This window comes from Triticum aestivum, chromosome 5A (genome assembly GCF_018294505.1).
Source record: "Triticum aestivum cultivar Chinese Spring chromosome 5A, IWGSC CS RefSeq v2.1, whole genome shotgun sequence".
NCBI lineage: Eukaryota > Viridiplantae > Streptophyta > Magnoliopsida > Poales > Poaceae > Triticum > Triticum aestivum.
Genome location: NC_057806.1, coordinates 638617958 through 638627713, shown reverse-complemented (window position 1 = coordinate 638627713; position 9756 = coordinate 638617958).

Genomic DNA, 9756 nt, shown 5'->3' with positions numbered 1-9756 from the left:
CCACCTCGTCATATGATATATACATGGTGGACACCCCAAAAGAAGGCAATGGCGATGGAACATCGGAGGATGACCCCTCCAAGAAGCAGCCTAAGCGCCGGCGTCAGCGGCGCCGCTCTAAATCCCGCCAAAGCAAAAATGGTGATTCTGGCACTGGGAGATAATAACACCCCGGACAGTGCCGAAGACAACCACCTCCAGCAAGATTCAGCACAGGAGGATGGAGAAGCCAGCCCTCATGAGAGAGCGGCAGGCAGAGAGGTTGATGACGATAATTATATGCCTCCCTCCGAAGACGAGGCAAGCCTTGACGACGACGAATTTGTCGTGCCGGAGGATCCCGTCGAACAAGAGCGTTTCAAACGCAGGCTTATGGCTACGGCGAGCAGCCTCAAGAAAAAACAGCAATAGTTTAGAGCTGATCAAGATTTGCTAGCCGACAGATGGACTGAGGTCCTTGCAGCCGAAGAGTATGAACTCGAACGCCCCTCCAAGAGCTACCCAAAGCGTAGGCTGCTACCCCGATTAGAGGAGGAAGCACCTAAACCTACATCACCAGCGCATGATGCGGCTGACCGGCCACCCCATGGCCGCGACAGAGAGGCCTCTTGGCCCTCCACTCAAGCCGCACCCCGGCGCCGCTCAAAAAATACAAAGGCACGGGAAAATGTGCCAGACCTGCGAGATATATTGGAGGACAAGGAAAGGCAAACAAGATCGATCTACGGATCGCGTGGGTGCCCCACGGCACGAGACGGTAATCGTCACTCCGGATACAGTCAATCCGGCCAGGCCGAACATAGCAGATAAAGCTCGTTTGAGCTGCGTCGTGATATAGCCCAATACAGAGGCGCCGCACACCCACTATGCTTCACAGATGAAGTAATGGATCATCAAATCCCTGAGGGTTTCAAACCCATGAACATCGAATCATATGATGGCACAACAGATCCTGCGGTATGGATCGAGGACTATCTCCTTCATATCCACATGGCCCGCGGTGATGACCTACACGCCATCAAGTACCTCCCACTCAAGCTTAAAGGACCAGCTCGGCACTTAACAACTTGCCAGCAGAATCAATTGGTTGTCGGGAGGACCTGTAAGCCGCATTCCTCGACAATTTCCAGGGCACTTATGTGCGACCACCAGATGCCGATGACCTTAGCCACATAATTCAGCAGCCAGAAGAATCGGCCAGACAATTCTGGACATGGTTCCTAACCAAGAAAAATCAAATCATCGACTGTCCGGATGCAGAGGCCCTAGCAGCCTTCAAACATAACATCCACGACGAGTGGCTTGCACGGCACCTAGGACAGGAAAAGCCGAAATCTATGGCAGCCCTCACGACACTTATGACCCACTTTTGCGCGGGAGAAGACAACTGGCTAGCTCGCAGCAATAACATGACCAAGAGCCCTGGTAATTCGGATACCAAGGACAACAGTGGCAGGTCGCGTCGCAACAAGCAAAAGGGCCGCATTAACGGCGACAATGCTGAGGATACGGTAGTTAATACCGGATTCAGAGGTTCTAAACCCGGTCAGCGGAAAAAGCCATTCAAAAGAAATACTCCGGGCCCGTCCAGTTTGGACCGAATACTCGACCGCTCATGCCAGATACATAGCACCCCCGAAAAACCAGCCAACCACACCAACAGGGATTGTTGGGTGTTCAAGCAGGCAGGCAAGTTAAATGCCGAAAGCAGAGACAAGGGGCTGCATAGCGATGACGAGGAGGAGCCCCGGCCATCGAACAATAGTGGACAGAAAGGTTTTCCCCCACAAGTGCGGACGGTGAACATGATATACGCAACCCACGTCCCCAAGAGGGAGCGGAAGTGTGCGCTAAGGGACGTATACGCGATGGAGCCAGTCGCCCCAAAGTTCAACCCATGGTCTTCCTGCCCGATCACTTTTGATCGAAGGACCACCCCACTACCACCCATCATGGCGGATTCGCCGCATTGGTTCTAGATCCAATTATTGACGGATTTCACCTCACTAGAGTCCTTATGGACGGCAGCAGCAGCCTGAACCTGCTTTACCAGGATACAATGCGGAAAATGGGCATTGATCCCTCAAGGATTAAAACCACTAAAACGACCTTTAAAGGCGTCATACCAGGTGTAGAGGCCAACTGTACAGGCTCAGTTGCACTTGAAGTGGTCCTCGGATCTCCGGATAATTTCCGAAGCGAGGAGTTAATCTTTGACATAGTTCCGTTCCGCAGTGGCTATCGCGCACTGCTCGGGCGAACCGCATTTGCCAAGTTCAATGCGGTGCCACACTACGCATACCTCAAGCTCAAAATGCCAGGCCCTCAAGGAGTCATCATGGTCAATGGAAACACCGAACGCTCTCTCCTAATGGAGGAGCATACGGCGGCTATCGTAGCGGAAGTACAAAGCAGCCTCTCAAGGCAATTCTCCAGTCCGGCCATTAAACGTCTGGACACCGTCAAGCGCGCCTGGAGTAACCTACAACAAGACCGTCGGGCACGTTCCGAGCAAGCGTAGCAATGCGGCCCCAACCCCAGCCCTCACAAACTTGCAAAACCAGTGTTGCGCGTACATAACTACGCTTTGGAAATACCATGGGCAAAAGGGTAGGGGCACAATCACGGCACGCCCGAAACACGGCTTAAACCGCACTAGGGGCTGCTGACTTTTTCATTTTCTCTTACTTTCAGGACTCCACTCTTTGGAAGGCCTGTCCGGCAGTACAATTGCGGCACAAACGATACAACAACCAGGGGAGCAGAAAGCTACGCCGCACTACGAAACTCTAAGGTGGTCTCTATAACAAGCAGTATACCTGTTTCGCATAACATTCCACAGCTCGCCCCTGGAAAGGACATATTTGATAGTCCCATCTTTTGCTTATCACACTATTTGTATCGTCCTGCTTTGATCGCAACCTTTTTTAAATAAACAATGCATAGCCTCCGTCTATTATTGCATTACTCTTTTTTACAAATATATGTTCATTAATGACATGTTGCACTCATACACTTTGGTACGGCCAATACGCCAGGGGCTTAAGTACCCCACAATACGGTGTGAGAAGTCCAAACACTTTCACAAGTGCGGCACCCCAAACTTATAGCATTATATGCATCGGCTCCGAATCATGTCTTGGGTCAATAGTTGGGTTTGCCCGGCTCCTATGTTTTGGTACCTTACATTCTTTTATATCGGCTAAGGTAGCACTAGGAGAACTACTGTGATTGTGCCCCAGTTGAGCTGGGCTAAGAACCTCAGTAGAGAAAGCTAAAACTGACCGTCATGATGAGGCGAGAGCTGGTCGCTGTTCGAGAGGTTTTCGAGTCCCTAAAGACTTATGCTGCTTAGAGCGAGGAGTCGGCTTTGTCCGGCCTAGGCGTGGATAGCGCCCCGAACTCATTCTTCCGAACACTAGGGGCTTCGCCGAAATTTAAAATTATAGAATTCTATGGCTAAGTGAGAGTGTTCAAGCATTATAGTCCAATTGCCTTGTTCGTTGTGTTGAGCGCCTCCCTTGAAGGACCCAAGATTGGGAAAAAGAGCGCTCATGTTTATCCCGAACACCCCAACACTCGTGCCATGGGGGCAGAAGCTGGCGACTCGCTATCTCTCAAATTTGATAAACGGCCGCACAGAAGGTAATATTTTAAATTCAAAAAGCATTGCTTAGCGCACATGAACAAGTTTTCAGCGCACAGGACAAAACGAGCGAGTTTACTGAAAAATTACATCCATGGAACATTCATCCGCCACAAGGCGGGAACCCTTCAGAATGCCCTCATAATACATCTCGGGCTTGCGATGCTCCTTGCCCGGCGGTGGCCCATCCTTCACAAGCTTCTCAGCATCCAGCTTGCCCCAGTGCACCTTCGCACGGGCAAGCGCCCTACGGGAACCCTCGATGCATACGGAGCGCTTGATGACTTCGAGCCTTGGACATGCCTCCACCAGTCGCCTCACCAGCCCGAAGTATCTCCCAGGCATGGCCTCTCTGGGCCACAGCCGGACTATGAGGCCCTTCATGGCCTGTTCGGCCACCTTATGGAGCTCGACCAGCTGTTTCAGCTGGTCGCTTATGGGCACCAGGTGTTCGGCCTCAGCATACTGAGACCAGAACACCTTCTCCGTCGAGCTTCCCTCCTCGGCTCGGTAGAAGGCGGTGGCATCCGACACGCTACGAGGCAAGTTTGCGAATGCTCCTGGAGAGCTCCGGATTCGGGTAAGTAACAAGTAATTCACTTTTACGTGCTTGCTTCGCATAAAGAATGCCTTACCCACCGCTATCTTTTTATTGCCTCAACCTCCTGGAGGGCCTTCTAGGCTTCGGCCTTGGTAGACTTGGCATCTTCAATGGCCGCCGCGAGCTCAGACTCTCGCGTCTTCGAGTCAAGCTCCAAACTCTCATGTTTTTTCATGAGAGCCTGGAGCTCTTGCCCCACCTCGCCAACCTGTGTCTCATGCTTCTCCCGCTCGGTGCGCTTCGTGGCCGCCCTCTTCTCGGCCTCGGACAACGCTTGCTTAAGGGTCGCCACCTCAGTTGTGGCCCCTACAATAGCCGCGTTAATCCTGTCACTTTTTGCAATTGCACCTTTCACATATTTCAATAAGGTATTTCTTACCTTCCTTCTCCTCGAGCTGCTGCTTGGCTAGGCTGAGCTCTTGCTCGGACCGCTCGAGGTTCTGCTTCAGCGTGCCCACCTCCGCTGTCAGTGCGGCGGATGCTAGCAGCGAAGCCTGCATACACATATTGATTTACTTTTGTTAGACTCCTGCGAATGTTATTAGATCCTCTATTCGGCTTTTCTTTCTGAACGCCGAACAGAGCATCAGGGGCTACTGTCTATGCGGTAATATTTTTACATATTCCTTACTTACCTCAAAGCCTGTTAGAAGGCTGGCATAGGCTTCAGTCAATCCGCTCTTGGCGGACTGAACCTTCTGGATCACCACACTCATAATAGTGTGGTGCTCCTCGTCGATGGAGGCGCCGTTAAGCACCTGCAGCAAATTGTCCGATGCCTCCGGTTGGACAGAGGTCACCGGCTCGGTAGGCTAGCTCCTCTTGGAAGGAGGCTGCCTACCGGAGTCTGGAACCGCTGAAGGTTCCGGCGCGGTGTCCGGCTGAAAGCCGGACTTAGAGCCCTTGGGGGTTCTATCCCCTTCATGCCTGGAGTCCGGGAGGTCGCCTTGCGGCACCTCCAAGACCACCTCCTCCTGGCTTGGAACCTGTTGGGACGCCACCTCAGCATCGTCCGTAGGGTAGGGGGAGGTAGCCGCCGGAAGCGAATTCACATCCGACGAATCCAGGGAGCCGCTCGACGAATCGTCGAGCCCGGCCTTGGGCGGACTGCATAGACATGTTCAACGTAAGGAAAAGCTGTGCAATGGGGGAATACTATGAATCACTCTAGTATCCAGATACTTACGATCTCGCCAGGGGCTTGGCCCTGTGTGGCCACTCCTCTTCGCCGTCGTCGGCATTGGTGGAGTAGTCCGGAGGAGGGGTCTTACCCCTCTCGGACCCTTCGGCCTCCCCAGTTGGGGCGGCCTTCCTTTTCTTCCCTTCCCCCGCTGGAGGGGTAGAGGTCTCTTCTTCCTCCTCCTCGTCTTCATGGGAGGAGTGCGCCTTGGACTCGTCGGATGATGAATCCGACACCTCCTGGCGCCGGACACTCTTTTGAGTCCCCGTGGCCTTCTTCTTGGCCTTCTTCTCCGGCACCACGTAGGGTGCCGGAACCAGCAGCTTTGCCAAGCGAGTGTCCGCTAGGCCTTCAAGCAAAGGAGCCGGATAGTTGATCTGTCTGGACGTCTCCTGCCAATCCTGTCAAAGGTAAGGGAGCTTAGATCCCGCATGGAGTCAAACTATGAAAAACTAATACCCTGTAAAGGTAAAAACAGCTTACCGCACGAGCGTGACGCTGCGTGCTGAATCCGCGATCCTCGGTGGCGGATGCGGGGGCCTCGGCGCCCTTGAAAAGCACCTTCCAGGCATCTTCATACGTCGTGTCGAAGAGCCCGCTCAGAGTTCGGTGCCGCGCCGGGTCAAACTCCCACAGGTTGAAAGCCCGTTGTTGACACGGGAGGATCCGACGGATGAGCATAACCTGGACTATGTTGACAAGTTTGAGCTTCTTGTCCACCAGGGTTTGGACGCATGTTTGGAGTCCGGTCAGCTCTCCTTTTTTACCCCACGACAAGCCCGTCTCTTTCCAGGAGGCGAGCCGTGTAGGGGGTCCGGATCGGAACTCGGGGGCTACGACCCATTCAGGGTCGCGTGGCTCAGTGATGTAAAACCACCCCGACTGCCACCCCTTTAGGGATTCCACGAAGGAGCCCTCGAGCCATAGGACGTTGGGCATCTTGCCCACCATGGTGTCTCCGCACTCTGCTTGGGTGCCGCGCACTACCTCCGGCTTGACATTGAAAGTCTTGAGCCATAGGCCGAAATGGGGGAAGATGCGGAAGAAGCCTCGCACATGACGATAAACGCCGAGATGTTGAGGACAAAGTTCGGGGCCAGATCGTGGAAATCCAGGCCATAGTAGAACATGAGCCCCCGGACAAATGGGTGGAGAGGGAAGCCCAGTCCGCAGAGGAAATGGGGGAGGAACACCACCCTCTCATGGGGCCTAGGGGTGGGGATGAGCTGCCCCTCTTTGGGAAGCTGGTGCGCAATGTCGTTAGACAAGTATCCGGCCTTCCTGAGTTTTTTGATGTGTCCCTCCATAACGGAGGAGACCATCCACTTGCCTCCCGCTCCGGACATGGCTGGAGAAGGTTGAAGTGGGGTGTGCGGACTTGGGCGCTGGAGCTCGAGTGCACGGAAATGGATAGGCAAAGGAGGAAGAAGGCGTGGATGAAAAAGGTGGATCCTTATCCCCTTATATGGGTGGACGTGACTATGCATCCCCACCAGCCTAGTAAAACTCGCTTATCTCCCAAGCACCGTAATCAATGGCGCGGTTGGGATACCCACACCCGTATTGATGATAATCCTGGAATAAGGGGACACGATCTCTGCTTTGACAAGACGTGCCAAGGAAACTGCCTCGCTAAACGCGCTGAGGTAGAACAGTAAAACGATTTGAATAAAGACTTGGCCGTGGTGTGATGTCATGCTACGGAATATGTCAGCAGATTAGATTTGTGTAAATATTATTCTCTCTATGGCAATATGTGGAAACTTATTTTGCAGAGCCGTACACTACCTTTGTGTTCAAAATCTTCTATGAAGTACTTGGAGGAGGAACCCGCCTTGCAATGTCGAAGACAATCTGCGCGCCGGACTCGTCGTCATTGAAGCCTGGTTCAGGGGCTACTCAGGGAGTCCTGGATTAGGGGGTGTCTGGGTAGCCGGACTATACCTTCGGCCAGACTCCTGGACTATGAAGATACAAGATTGAAGACTTCGTCCCGTGTCCGGAACGGACTTTCCTTGGCGTGGAAGGCAAGCTTGGCGATACAGATATGTAGATCTCCTACCATTGTAACCGACTCTAACCCTAGCCCTCTCCGGTGTCTATATAAACTGGAGGGTTTTAGTCCGTAGGACGAACAACAATCATACCATAGGCTAGCTTCTAGGGTTTAGCCTCTCTGATCTCGTGGTAGATCTACTCTTGTACTACCCATATCGTCAATATTAATCAAGAAGGACGTAGGGTTTTACCTCCATCAAGAGGGCCCAAACCTGGGTAAAACATTGTGTCCCTGCCTCCTGTTACCATCCGCTTAGACGCACAGTTCGGGACCCCCTACCCGAGATCCGCCGGTTTTGACACCGACACTAGCCAATCCGGATGTTTTATTTCTTTAATGAATCTGGCTTCCAGTAGCTTGGCCAGCTCCTCTCCCATGGCTTGTCGCTTAGGTTCAGAGAAACACCGAAGAGTCTGCTTGACCGGCTTGAATCCTTTTAGAATATTAAGGCTATGCTCGGCCAATCTGCATGGGATTCCTGGCATGTCTGAAGGATGCCAGGCGAATATATCACAATTCTCGCATAGAAACTCCCGTAGTGCGACGTCTACAGCGGGGGCTAACTGTGCCCCAATGGATGCTGTTTTTGTAGGGTCCGTTGGATGGACTTGGAATTTAACTATTTCGTCTGCTGGTTTAAAGGAGGTGGACTTGGATCTTTTATCTAGTATCACGTCGTCCCTGTCCACCGTGGATCGTAGCGCGGTTAACTCCTCCTCCACAAGGGCTTCGGATAATGCCTCGAGGGCTAGTGCGGCTGTTTAATTCTCGGTGCGGAGTGCTATGTTCGGATCACTAGGTAGAGTGATAATTCCCTTGGGTCCGGGCATTTTGAGCTTCATATACCCGTAATGGGGTATGGCTTAAAAAATCATGAATGCCTCCCGCCCTAGAAGGGCATGGTATCCACTACTGAACGGGGCCACTTGGAATGTAATTTCTTCGGACATGTAATTCTCCGGAGTGCCGAATACCACATCAAGTGTGATTTTCCTAGCGCAACGTGCCTCCTGATTAGGGATGATTCCTCGGAAGGTCGTACTGCTTTGCTCAATATGGTTCCTATCTATGTCCATTTTTTGGAGAGTTTCCTCATAGATGAGGTTCCGCTGCCGCCATCCATGAGCACCTTAGTGAGCCGAAAGCCATCCACAATTGGACTAAGGACCAAAGCGGCTGGTGCTCGGGCTGTTCGGAATTTAGGTTCGTCACTGGCGTTGAAGGTGATAGACGTGTCGCTCCATGGATTTATTGATGCCACATGGCAGACTTTGGCAAGGCCGCGGAGTGCTCGCTTATGCCTATTATTTGAGGCGAAGGTCTCGAAGATCGTTAATACTGTGTTTTTATCCGTGGGAAGGTGCTCTGAGGTATTTTGGGTGAGAAGATCCTCACCGCTTTTGGCCACCTGCCGGAGTACCCGACATGCTCTAAGGCTGTGTGTTGATATGGTATCCGCTGTACTATGGATTTTGCAGGGCACGTTGAGCCATCCCTCCAATACGGTTCCACGCCCTATAGTGGGCTTTTGCTTCTTTGTAATTGAGTCGGGCGACTTATGAGAGTGCACCCTTTTAGTTCGGACTGGGAGTTTTGTCAAAGCCGGATTATCCCAAAATTGCGCTTGGGATTTCCAGCCACTTTCCATCGCACAGTACTTCCGTACTATGTCTGCCAAGTCAGCGAAGTGTGCTACGTCGCAGTGACTTATGGCGTTGAGGACTCCCTTGTCCGTGCAATTGTTGCAAAAGAACAAAATTGCATCTTCCTCGCGGCAGTCCTTGACCTTGTTCATTACAAGGAGGAATCTGGTCCAATAGTGATATAATTCCCAGAAAATGGCCCTTGTGCTCACCAGCCCCAGGGTTACTGTTATCTAATGAGGAACAAACTTGATACAGAAATTCCAAGAAAAAGTACATAATATGTAGTACAAGACCACTTTGGCCTGTGAGTACAACAAAAGGTTTCTAGGGGTTGATGGCGGAAGCGGTTTGTGGTTCACCATGGTCTATGGGACTCCATTTCCCACAGGAACAGCTGACCAGGTTAACTCCTATCTTCGCGAGGCTCCTATCACCGTTGCTTAGGTTCCAAGACTGTCATCGCAATGCTCCTCTCCAAGCAAGCAATCTGGCCAAGACAATAGCCAGGGACAAGCCAGTGAGTACTTTGAATGTACTCGCAAACATTAAGAACACAGGTATAATATAGTCACTGCTAATCATGCTTTGAAATATTCCATGATTACTTTGTCAGTCATAAATGAA